Source organism: Schistocerca cancellata, chromosome 3 (genome assembly GCF_023864275.1).
Source record: "Schistocerca cancellata isolate TAMUIC-IGC-003103 chromosome 3, iqSchCanc2.1, whole genome shotgun sequence".
Classification (NCBI taxonomy): domain Eukaryota; kingdom Metazoa; phylum Arthropoda; class Insecta; order Orthoptera; family Acrididae; genus Schistocerca; species Schistocerca cancellata.
Window position 1 is genome coordinate 508,834,445 of NC_064628.1, and position 12,013 is coordinate 508,846,457.

Genomic DNA, 12,013 nt, shown 5'->3' on the forward strand with positions numbered 1-12,013 from the left:
TATTGCCTCACGTGTTCCAGTATTTCTACGGAATCCAAACTGATCTTCCCCGAGGTCGGCTTCTACTAGTTTTTCCATTCGTCTGTAAAGAATACGTTCAAATGGTTCAAATGGCTCTGAGCACTATGGGACTCAACTGCTGTGGTCATAAGTCCCCTAGAACTTAGAACTACTTAAACCTAACTAACCTAAGGACAGCACACAACACCCAGCCATCACGAGGCAGAGAAAATCCCTGACCCCGCCGGGAATCGAACCCGGGAACCCGGGCGTGGGAAGCGAGAACGCTACCGCACGACCACGAGATGCGGGCGTAAAGAATACGTGTTAGTATTTTACAGCTGTGGCTTATTAAACTGATTGTTCGGTAATTTTCACATCTGTCAACACCTGCTTTCTTTGGGATTGGAATTATTATATTCTTCTTGAAGTCTGAGGGTATTTCGCCTGTTTTTTTTTTTTACTATCATTGATCACACTATTTTGCCTATCCCCTGTAGGTGGTTACCACTGAGGATTTTGCCGACCTATGGGGCGGGGGGAGGGAGAGGGAGGGTTGTTAGAGGGATCCTTTGTCGTTTTATTCACGCACGTGTCACTGTCGCGATCCCCGTAATCACACCACGGGAGGACGCAAATTAGTAGCGCTGACAAAGCTTATGAGCTCTCATTTGTTTTGAACACGTTCAGAAATCGTGGAATGGTTTTTAATGGTCCCTAGTCGATCCAGCCCGTTCACGAGAGAAAAAAAAATGCGGTCGCAAAGTGTTTCAAACGGGTGCGAGCGATCACATTCAATGGAGATGCAGTCTCACAATGTCTGTAGAGAAGTGTCGTAACGCACGACGGTGTCAGCAGCGCCGAAGGTTGTGAAGAATGTCTTCCTATTGCTCATCGCAATGCGAAATGTCTATTTGACCGCGAAATGTGTGGGAATGAATGCCCTCGGGAAAGGGATCATTTTATTAACGCTCTTTGTGCCACTTCCTGCGGCCGTTTCTGAGCGGCGGTGTTTCTACAATGTTTTCCTCGGCCACTCGTAAGAAAACCGGATGCTTTCAACGAGGGCTGTCGCTGTTCTGACCTCCACCGCAGTGGCCTCAAAAAGAAGTTGTGAAGTGTGGGTAAGAGCGGCTGTAACAGCCTTACGATATTGTGGCACGTGACGGTGGCATTGGGTAGAATTGTGGTGAAATCTGATGCCAATATGGCATCGTTAACCCATCTGACACGTCGCATGAACTCCTGAGCCGTGGCCCCCTTTTCTCGCATGTGACGACACCGTGCTGTTGGAAGCGTGCTTTTGCACCATTACAGAGGAATCTTGTACGCACATTCGAGCCAAATTTCAAACTTAAGCGTCGTAATGGGTGGGAGTTACATGCATTGGAAAAAGTGATCATTTAATTCTGTCGTGCAGTGTAATTCTATTGGTATTAGAAAGAGAGAGTTGGAAACTAAAGTTGAAAACGTGTCAAACTTATTCCACAGATATGATTACAAGATCATGTAATGTTGTCCCGTTCGTGACATGAGAAATGTGTCCTAAGATATCCCAAACCTTTGCGTTAAGAGGTATGAAGAAGACACTTAATTCTAAATTGAACATTTTAAGATATGAAACCAATATCATTTGCTATCTGGGTTACCACAACCGTCTATTTGTTCATGCATTTTAACTGTTTTCTCGTACAGCACTTGGAAATGGCCTGCAAGGTCGAAAATGGCCAATGGTACAAGCTTTAATAAAATGAATACTTGTCAAAACCAACGAGGTGGAAACCGTTACTTGTCTTTTCCGAAACCAATAGTCGCAAATGAGAACTGTAAACAGTATGACACTCTAAATGAACAGCGCATAACAAACAAGTATCTGTAAAATGCTTACGTTTTAATAACAAAGAACTGCCAGCCGGACCGACGTTGCGTGTAGTACCTACAAAAATAATACATGTGGCGTGTCCCGGCAGAATTTACGGTGCACCCCTCGTCGTCAAAGATGGAGTATTTTTCTTTACAGAATGTTAAAGACATGCAGTGTATAGCTAATTGGGTGTAGTACCCACAAAACTGAAAAAATGCACAGAAAGAGGTTCTCCACAGGCGTCATTCTAATTGTAAGATATTTGACACCACTGATGGATACAGACAACAATCTGGGCCTCCAAAATCACAGATAACTGACAAAAGTTTTCGAAAAACCTGCGTAGTGGAATTTGAGTGGATGGTGGGAAAACATTTATCAGTAATTACCGGTCAACTTACCCTTGAAGTGCACGCTTCAGAGACTACATTACAGAGAGACATGGCAAAGCAGTTATTTTACTCCTGTCATAAATACTAATGTAAGCAATAGAGTAAAATAATTTTGTCCCCTGAGTTCAGTTTTCTCAAGGGAATATCTGTTCAAGACGGACCTCTGCCATACCCCGTGTGTATGTGTGAACTTAGAAATCACCATGGCGACCTTAGCGAACGAGATCTCATGTATAATTGGTTCTTGCATTTTGGATGACCAGTAGTACGTCAAGAACGCATTCATAAATTATTTATGTGGCTTGCCCGTTGCAGAGATCGTGCACATCCTTTCTGCGACACCGCCTCCGAGGTGCCCACAGACGAAATCTAATTTGCATTCAAGTGACCACTGTGGGGCGACAGGTCGAATTGCGAAGTAAACGTCTTTGGATACAATGTGTTAACGTTGTCTCTATAATTTTGGAATTTCTGCACCAACACAAAGTGATTCTACATCTACATCTACATCCATACTCCGCAAGCCACCTGACGGTGTGTGGCGGACGGTCAAACGCATCATCCGTTCGTCCGTGCAATGTTCATGTGAGACTGTCCTGCTCTGATTAAGTTCTCGAAATAGCAGCATCGTCCACCAGAGAACTCGTTAAAGTGCTTATCCGATCATTGGTTCTGCACAGTGGTACACAATTATCTCATTCTTGGTTTGCTCTCTTCCTAATATCTGCTCTACATGTTGCCGTAATTTTGTTTATTCATTTGCTAGTTCCCCACAAAAGTCATTGGATTTCTCACCTACTTTCTTATCTTTCTCTTTGAAAACTCTCGCCTTTGATCTCTTAATTTCTCAGTATTTAGTGACTTTTTCTCACTTTATTTGAGTGCCTTCTTCGCTTCCTTATCTGCTGCCATTGCTAACAATTTCGCCACCGATGCTTCCTTCAAGGCTCGCACAACTAATGTTTGGGTCCTCTTACCTTCCTCTTTCACATCTATATTAATTTTCTTCATTACTTCCCCTGTTCTCTTTTCCGAGTCGCTTTTCACTTCTTTCATTTCATTTTTCAATTCTTTCTGGTCCGCCCCCTTAGCTGAGTGATCAGCAAATCTGACTGCCATGTAGTGGACCCGGGTATTTATCCGCTCGTGGACTGGGTGTTGTGTTATCCTCCTCGTCATTTCGTCGTCATCGACACGCAAGTCAACCATTGTGGCGTCAACAGAAAAGACTTTCAACCCGGTGGCTGAACTTCCCCAGTTGGGGACTCCTCCCATGAATGCCATATCGTCATTTCATTTCAATTGTTTTTTTTTTTTAATTCATGTTCACTCTTCACGGGTGGCTGAACTTCCCCAGTTGGGGACTCCTCCCATGAATGCCATATCGGTGGCTGAACTTCCCCAGTTGGGGACTCCTCCCATGAATGCCATATCGTCATTTCATTTCAATTGTTTTTTTAATTCATGTTCACTCTTCACTGCTATGTCTTCCATTTTCTTTAAGAATGTTAATAGATCGTCCTCATCCATTTTATTTTTGTCCTGTTGCTACCTGAATACGTATGCGATGTCGATCGCGCGACTAGTCGACTATGCGTGACGGTTCTTTCTCTGTTGTGAGTCTCGCAGTCTGGTATGTTCGGTAGATCTTCACTGTGTCATATCATTTTCATCTTCATTCCTGCTGTCATTACTGTGGTGTGCATCTGCCTTAAATTCGTTTTGATCCCAGCCAACTGCGTGGTCATCCCTCACATTTCAGCTTCACTCTTCCACAGGAATGACCATTTGATCCCCTCTGTTGTTTGCGAAACTTTCTGCCTGATTGTGCTCCTTAGTCTCTATTCTATCAGTTTTAGCACAATCTTTCTGTACCCGAGCCTTACTTTGCATGATCATACGGAGCGGAATACCAGTTTACGCAAATGCTTCAAACTTCGCGGCATAACAAAAATTATTTGGCAAAGACTAACATACCTATAAAATATCTAATCACAGTACACCACATCATTCATATAGAAAGAATGAAGGATGAAAAAAAACTTCCGAAATTTCAACTCTTTTGTCGACACAGTAAAAAGAACAAAGAGATGTGTGACGGATTCCATGAAACCGAAAATACAAGTATAAAAAATATAAAGTTACAATAAATAATAGGCTCCGGCAGTGTGTAACTTATACGCATCTAAAAAAATTGCCACTGTTGTTTGGAAATAGTTTTTTAAAACAATATGAAATTGTATAATAAAATTCTACTAACCATTAATTAAAAAAGAGAATTAAACTGACTGTGTAAAATTACTTACGTTCACTCTGTATTAGCTTCCGCATTCTGGGTTTGTATGCAGGGTGGTCCATTGATAGTGACAAGACAAAATATCTCACGAAACAAGCATCAAACTAAAAAACTACAAGGAACGAAACTCGTCTAGCTTGAAGGGGGAAACCAGAAGGCGCTATGGTTGGCCCGCCATAGGTCAAACGGATATCAACTGCATTTTTTTTAAAAATAGGAACCCCCATTTTTTATTACATGTTCGTGTAGTACGTAAATAAATATGAATGTGTTAGCTAGACAACTTTTTCGCTTTTTTCGCGCTGTAATAGTCACAAACGTGTAAGTGGTATTACGTAACATTCCGCCAGTACGGACGGTATTTGCTTCGTGATACATTACCCATGTTAGAAATGGACCGTTTACCAATTGCGGAAAAGGTCGATACCATGTTGATGTATGGCTATTGTGATCAAAATGCCCAACAGGCGTGTGCTATGTATGCAGCTCAGTATCCTGGACGACATCATCCAAGCGTCCGGACCGTTCGCCGGATAGTTACGTTATTTAAGGAAACAGGAAGTGTTAAGCCACATGTGAAAGGTAAACCACGACAGACAACAAATGATGATGCCCAAGTAGGTGGTTTAGCTGCTCTAGCGGCTAATCCACACGTCAGTAGCAGACAAATTGCGCGAGAATCGGGAATCTTAAAAACGTCGGTGTTGAGAATGCTACATCAACATCGATTGCACCCGTACCATATTTCTATGCACCAGGAATTGCATGGCGACGACTTTGAACGTCTTGTACAGTTCTGCTACTGGGCACAAGAGAAATTACGGGACGATGACAGATTTTTTGCACGCGTTCTATTTAGCGACGAAGCGTCATTCACCAACAGCGGTAACGTTAACCGGCATAATATGCACTAATGGGCAACGGAAAATCCACGATGGCTGCGACAAATGGAACTTCAGCGACCTTGGCGGGTTAACGTATGGTGCGGGATTATGGGAGAAAGGATAAGTGGCCCCCATTTTATCGATGGCAATCTAAATGGTGCAATGTATTCTGATTTCCTACGTAATGTTCTACCGATGTTACTACAAGATGTTTCACTGCATGACAGAATGGCGATGTACTTCCAACATGATGGTTGTCCGGCACATAGCTCGCGTGCGTTTGAAGCGGTACTGAATAGCATATTTCATGACAGGTGGATTGGTCGTCGAAGAACCATACCATGGCCCGCACGTTCATCGGACCTGACGTCCCCGGTTTTCTTTCTGTGGGGAAAGTTGAAGTTTGCTATAGTGATAGGCCTGACAACATGGGTCAGCGCAATGTCAATGCATGTGGGAAGACTACGGAAGGCGAACTACTCGTTCTCGAGAGGAATGTCGTTACACGTATTGCCAAATGTATTGAGGTTGACGGACGTCATTTTGAGCATTTATTGCATTAATGAGATATTTACAGGTAATCACGCTTTTACAGAAATGATAAGTTCACAAAGGTACATGTATCACATAAAATGTTCAAACGTGTCTACGTTCTGTATTTTAATTTAAAACATCTACCTGTTACCAACTGTTCGTCTAAAATTGTGAGCCATATGTTGTGACTATTACAGCGCCATCTATCATAAAGCCAAAAAAGTGGTCCAACAAAAACATTGATATTTTTTTACGTACTACACGAATATGTAATAAAAATGGGGTTCCTATTTAAAAAAACGCAGTTGCTATCCGTTTGACCTATGGCAGCGCAATCTAGCGGGCCAACCATAGCGCCATCTGGTTTCCCCCTTCAAGCTAGACAAGTTTCGTTCTTCGTAGTTTTTTCGTTTGACGCTTATTTCGTGAGATATTTAGCCCGGTCACGATCAGTGGACCACCCTCTGTATACACCTATTCATTCACTTTACTAATTGACCTGGATGGCTGAGTGATATTGTTTGAGAGAGGGGGAGAATCGCGCCGGGGTGTGCAGAAATACACAGACTAGTTTGGCACTGACTTTCTTCGCTGACGCTTACACAGTGTCTCTTCTGATCCAGACGACGGCGGTGTGGAATGTGCACGTGTGTCAGCGCAAACGCCAGCGCCGGGATCTGCAGCTGCAGCACTTGGCCACTCAGCCCGCATGACGTAACGGATCCCTTCATGGTCCAGGCGGCGTGGCTGACAGCCCTATGCCTGCCTTTCGGAACGTGATGTTGCCTCAAGCACTTCTCGTGGTCACCACTTAGAGGACTGCAGCATTAATAAATAAATACAGCAATCACAAATGATTATGAGCTATAAAGTAAGGAAAATTAGTTGCTTACAGAAATAGTTGGCTTTAACGAAAGATTTTACCTCAACAAGCCACAAAACATAGTGCCAGAATAAGTATAAAACAGTTAAATAAGAAAAATATACTTCTTTCCTTAAAGAAGAAAAGCTGCTCAAAGGGCAACAGCAGTGGTATCTTAAAGACAATTTAAGAAAGGATCATTTAATGCCTTCAAAGGATGTGCAGAAAACAATTTTTTTTAATTACACAGGCCCTTAACATACAAGTGGGCAAACACACTGCTAAAATCAGCATAAAGTCTACCGAAACTTTTATCAAGGTCCAAAACAGTAAAATAGATTAAGGTTGTCCACAAGTGAGGCAAATACAATCAGAATTTAGGCGCAAACCAGAAATAATGCTTAGATGATTCGGAAATATTCGCATAACGTAATGATCAAGACATTATCTCGTGCTTAAGCAAGTTTAAACGAAAGCTTAGCTACTCGAAATTCATAACATGGCATATTCCAAAGGAGATGTACAACCTTAAGTAAAACTTTAAACAAGGTTCCATAGATCAGAGCATTAAGTAATATAGCCTCTATTTAACTTAAAACTTATTAGTAGCCAGCGCGAACCGGCGGCGCTAAGGCATTCGCGGACACGCCTCCAAGGAGCCCAATAAATACCAAGGCGGTGTGAGACAGTAGCAAGTCTCCGCGGCCGCCAGCCGCTGATAAATCGGCCGCGGAGCTCAGAAGACTAAGGAATAGCAAAGCCGGAAAAATCAGCGGACGTGGGCACAAGTACGCCGTACTCAGGTCGGTGTCGTAACTCCGACTTCACCAGTTACAGCAAGTCTTGACATAAACAGAGCTAATGGCCATCTGAACCACTGTGTCCGGAACTCGACCCGTGGTGCTTTCTCGTCCGCTGTCAGTCGCTGTCTCGCTTCTTACTGCCCCATCAACGCTGCTCAAGGCCTACTTCAGGACTTGCTCTGCCAGACATAACCGGCGACAAGCTACAATCGATTCGCGCTGCAAATAGTAGCGCCAGTGAATAATGCCCGAAATCAAGGTACGTGATATCGATTGTGAGCCCCCCACGGCTCATTCAAGTTTCCATACTCGCATTCAACTGTCCAGCGATTACACAGGTTATTAATGTACATGCATTCCACAATCGCAATGGCTTATCTCGGGCTTACATTAACCTGTCATCTTGCAATTTTAATCACCTAAATATGTTACCCAAATTTTCGTTACTCTACTTTAATTATTTCTTGGTGTTGCGTTTTTTTCCGTCAGTGTATATATTTATGTATGCACGATAAGTCCTCCTTTCCGCCAAACGTTTTACACATATCACTTACAGTGTGGACTGATTCGCTATGGGTGTAAGAGTCACCTTCCTATCAAAGTTGCGGGGGTTAAAAAGCGGTGTAACCCAAGACGCACCAGTGTCCATACTTTGATCGTCGAATAATTGAGAATGAGAGAACTTAGTGATTTGCAACAAACTATACACATATTTCCAATCCTTTCCGAACATTTTCTCGCTGACAAAATGGTAAAAGGAAAGCAGTTTACCGCTTACGACATTATCGTTGTTAATGCTGTAAAACTGCCGTGTGAAGAACGATGTTTTAATTTATCATTTCTTTATTACTAGCTGTATTCGAAACACATTTTGCAGACAGTATTCACATATACCACTGAAAGTACCAACAAAATTATACTGCATATAGTGAAGGAGATATGACATCATAAACACTGAGATGCGTGAAAAACTGTCGCATCATGCATGAAGTTTAATTTATCACCTCTTTAATATCAACTCTTTTTCACAACGCATTCCACAAAGAGTAGCCATATAGTACGAGCGTTGCCCATAAAGTAATGCACCGAATTCTTTTTCTTCAACAATTCTGTAATGAACATAATGAGAATTACACACACGAAAAAATAGTATTTTATCTACACACCCTATTTTTCCACGTAATCTACATCCAGTTCTATGGCCTTCTTCCAGCGTGAAACAAGGGCGTGTATGCCCTGTCGGTATTAATCCTTGTCCTGATGGCAGAGCCTGTGCTTTACTGTGTGAATCATCTCCTCATCGTCGTCAAAATGTCTTCCACAAATGACATCCTTTAGTCTGTACTCGCGAATGGCAACATCAGCTGGCTGCAACATGTCAGGAGTGACAGCTGTGGATGGTTTCCCCGACCGCTGCAAATCGTGGAGCTCCACCGAACCATCTTCTGATGACCTCACCGTCCCTGCCAGGCGACAAACTGTACTTCTGTTGACAGCAGATGCTCCATAGACTTGGCACAAGCGTTTGTGAATAATCCCCGCACTTCCTTTATCTGCAGTGAGAAATTCTATGAGGGCACATTGCTTGTAACGTACGTCATCCACAGACACCATTTTGAAACAGTCCTGCAGCTACGCTATCTGTCGGAAGTGACGGAAACTTGTCGCGCTCACTTAGGAGACTTCAAATAATACATACGAACGTTTCGCATTTGTAGTATTTTTTTCGGCTGATAAAAATGCAGTGCATTACTCTCTGGGCAGTCCACGTATATCACTGGCTGTACCTGCAAAATTATTTCATTGTGCAGAACATAGTTCATGTCATCAACATTGAGCTGCTTGGAAATGAAACTGCAGTCCGAAATTCGCTAAAGGTACAAGTGAAATATGTACACAAATACGTGTGGAATATGTTAAAAACATGTGTGTGTAAGCTGGAAAACCTATGGGTAAAAGCTCATCGTAAATCCCCGGACGATTTCAATAAAACTTGGTACGCACATTAGTTACGATCAGGGAAGAAATATTGTGGGCATAAGAACTACCAGCCTCCTATTGAGGTGACCATGATAAGGTGAAGAGACAAGGTGGGAGGAACTAATGGACAGGCAGCGAGATGAAAGGACGAGATGGACACAGGTAGGGAGGAGGAAGAGATGGACTGAGAGATGGGGGTGGGAAAAGGACAGAGACAGAGGAGAGTGGAGGAGATCGAGAAAGGAAAGAGGTGGATATGAACAGAGACACGGGAAGTAAGAGACAGGCAGAGAATGCGTGAGGAGGAGATGAACAGAGAGAGTGGTAGAAGGAAATGGACAGATAAAGCGAAGAGAGTGAAATGGACAGGAGAGGAGAGAGGAGGTGGTGGACAGGGCATGGAAAGAGGAGGAGATATACAGGGAGAGGGGAGAGGAGGAGATGGAAAGCGTAAGAGGTGGAGATGGACAGAGACTGGGTGAAAGAGATGGACAGAGATAGGGACAGGAGAGGATGGACGGAGAGTGTAGGTGATGAAAAAGGTGGACGAAGACAGGAGGTAGAGGAGATGGAAAGAGAGGGGACGAAGGAGAAAATGGGCAGTGGGAAGTAGGAGATGTACTAATAGATGACTGGAATAGACACTTATACAGGCAATGCTGGGTACTCAACTAGTTCTGTATAAAACTAGTGTAGCCCTTTAAACGGGTCTCTACAACATGGATAATGATTCACTTTAAAACATCTTAACCAATCTAAAGTAAGTAGTTGAGTTGTGCACATCTGCATGTCAACAAAATTGAGCTACGTGTGCAACGGTATAGAAAGTGATTTGTTTGCTAGAGGAATGGCTATTCGTTCCAAGAATTAGAAAGGTTAGTGTTCAATAAAACAGCAGTGTCGAGCTGCCCAGTTTCTATCTGAGAAACATCCAGAGCATAATTCAGTCTCAAAAATTTATCTAATCTGTTTTACTTGTGACATTTAGTCAAATCATTTCACAGACATGGACAGTTCTCTTTTCAAATTTTCTTTGAAGTATGATACACTAGCAACTTTTGTGGCATATAGAGACTATAATGTCACTTACATTAGTTAATGTATGTTTCCTTAATGCAACGTAGGTTCAATAAGTAATGCAACACTTTTTTTCTCGGCCAACTTCCTGTGAAAAAATGCGGAACTTACTGTGGAAAATCGTTGAATATTCCCGCTTCAACGCCTATAGTTTCATAAAGTTTCGATATGTGGCTGCGCTATACGTTGCCTTTAAAATGGAGTCGGCAACGGAGGTGCGTTCTAAGCAGCGAGCTGTCATTGAGTTCCTTCTGGCACAAAACCACAGCATCGCGGATATTTATAGGCTCTTGCAGAATGTTTAGGTGATCTGGCAGTGAACAAAAGCACGTTAAGTCACTGGGCGAGACGTCTGTTATCGTCGCAACAAGGCCGCGCTGACCTGTCCGATCTCCAACGTGCCGGCCTGCTGGACACAGCTGTAACTGCTGCAGTGTTGGAACGTGCGGACATTCTCATTCGACATGGTCCAGTTATCAGACTCAAACACCTCGCTGCTCAGCTGTACTTGCCTGCTGGTACTGCTGACACTCCAGTTAGGGCACACAAAGGCGTGTTTATCCTCATCCACCCAACAGCCTGGATATCACATCTTCCGACTTCCATCTGTTTGGCCCAATGAAGGATGCACTCCATGGGAAGCAGTACTTAGATGATGGGAAGGTTACTGATGCAGGAAGACGTTGTCTCCGACGTCGACCAGTAGAGTGGTACCATGCGGGCATATGGGGCTCCCAGTATAGTGGCATAAGGCCGTCACATTGAACAGAGATTATGTTGGAAAATACGGTTTTGTAGCTCTAAGAGTGGGGAATTATATGGTTATTGCGATCCTGAATAAAACCAATCTGCTTTCAGAAAAAAAACGTGTTGCATTGCTTATTGAACGCCCATCATACCAAAGACAGTCTGAAAATGTAATTTTTGTTATTGGATTTACGATATTGTGCTGTTTTACACTGTGTTGTATAAACGCACTTTCAGACATAGTACTTTAGTTTCAACTCAGCAGAAAACGCGGAAATGTTTTATAGAAATTGATTTTAAGTACTATAACTTTAATGGAAACGTTAAACCAGTTACTAGTTTCATTCTGAGTGTACAACATTAGAGTCGTGTCTCCAAAAAATGTTTGTAGCGTTGAATTTCTTATTCGTTCCAAGATCTTAAGAATGCAATGTGAATTTATAGCGATTCATGAAAGTGTACTTTTTCATGACCTAGATCTGAAGAAAGTATTACTGAAAGTGTAGTTGTAAGAAATGATTAAAAAAAGTCGTTTCATATTGGACCATTGCTTGTAAGATGATCTGTTGCTGTT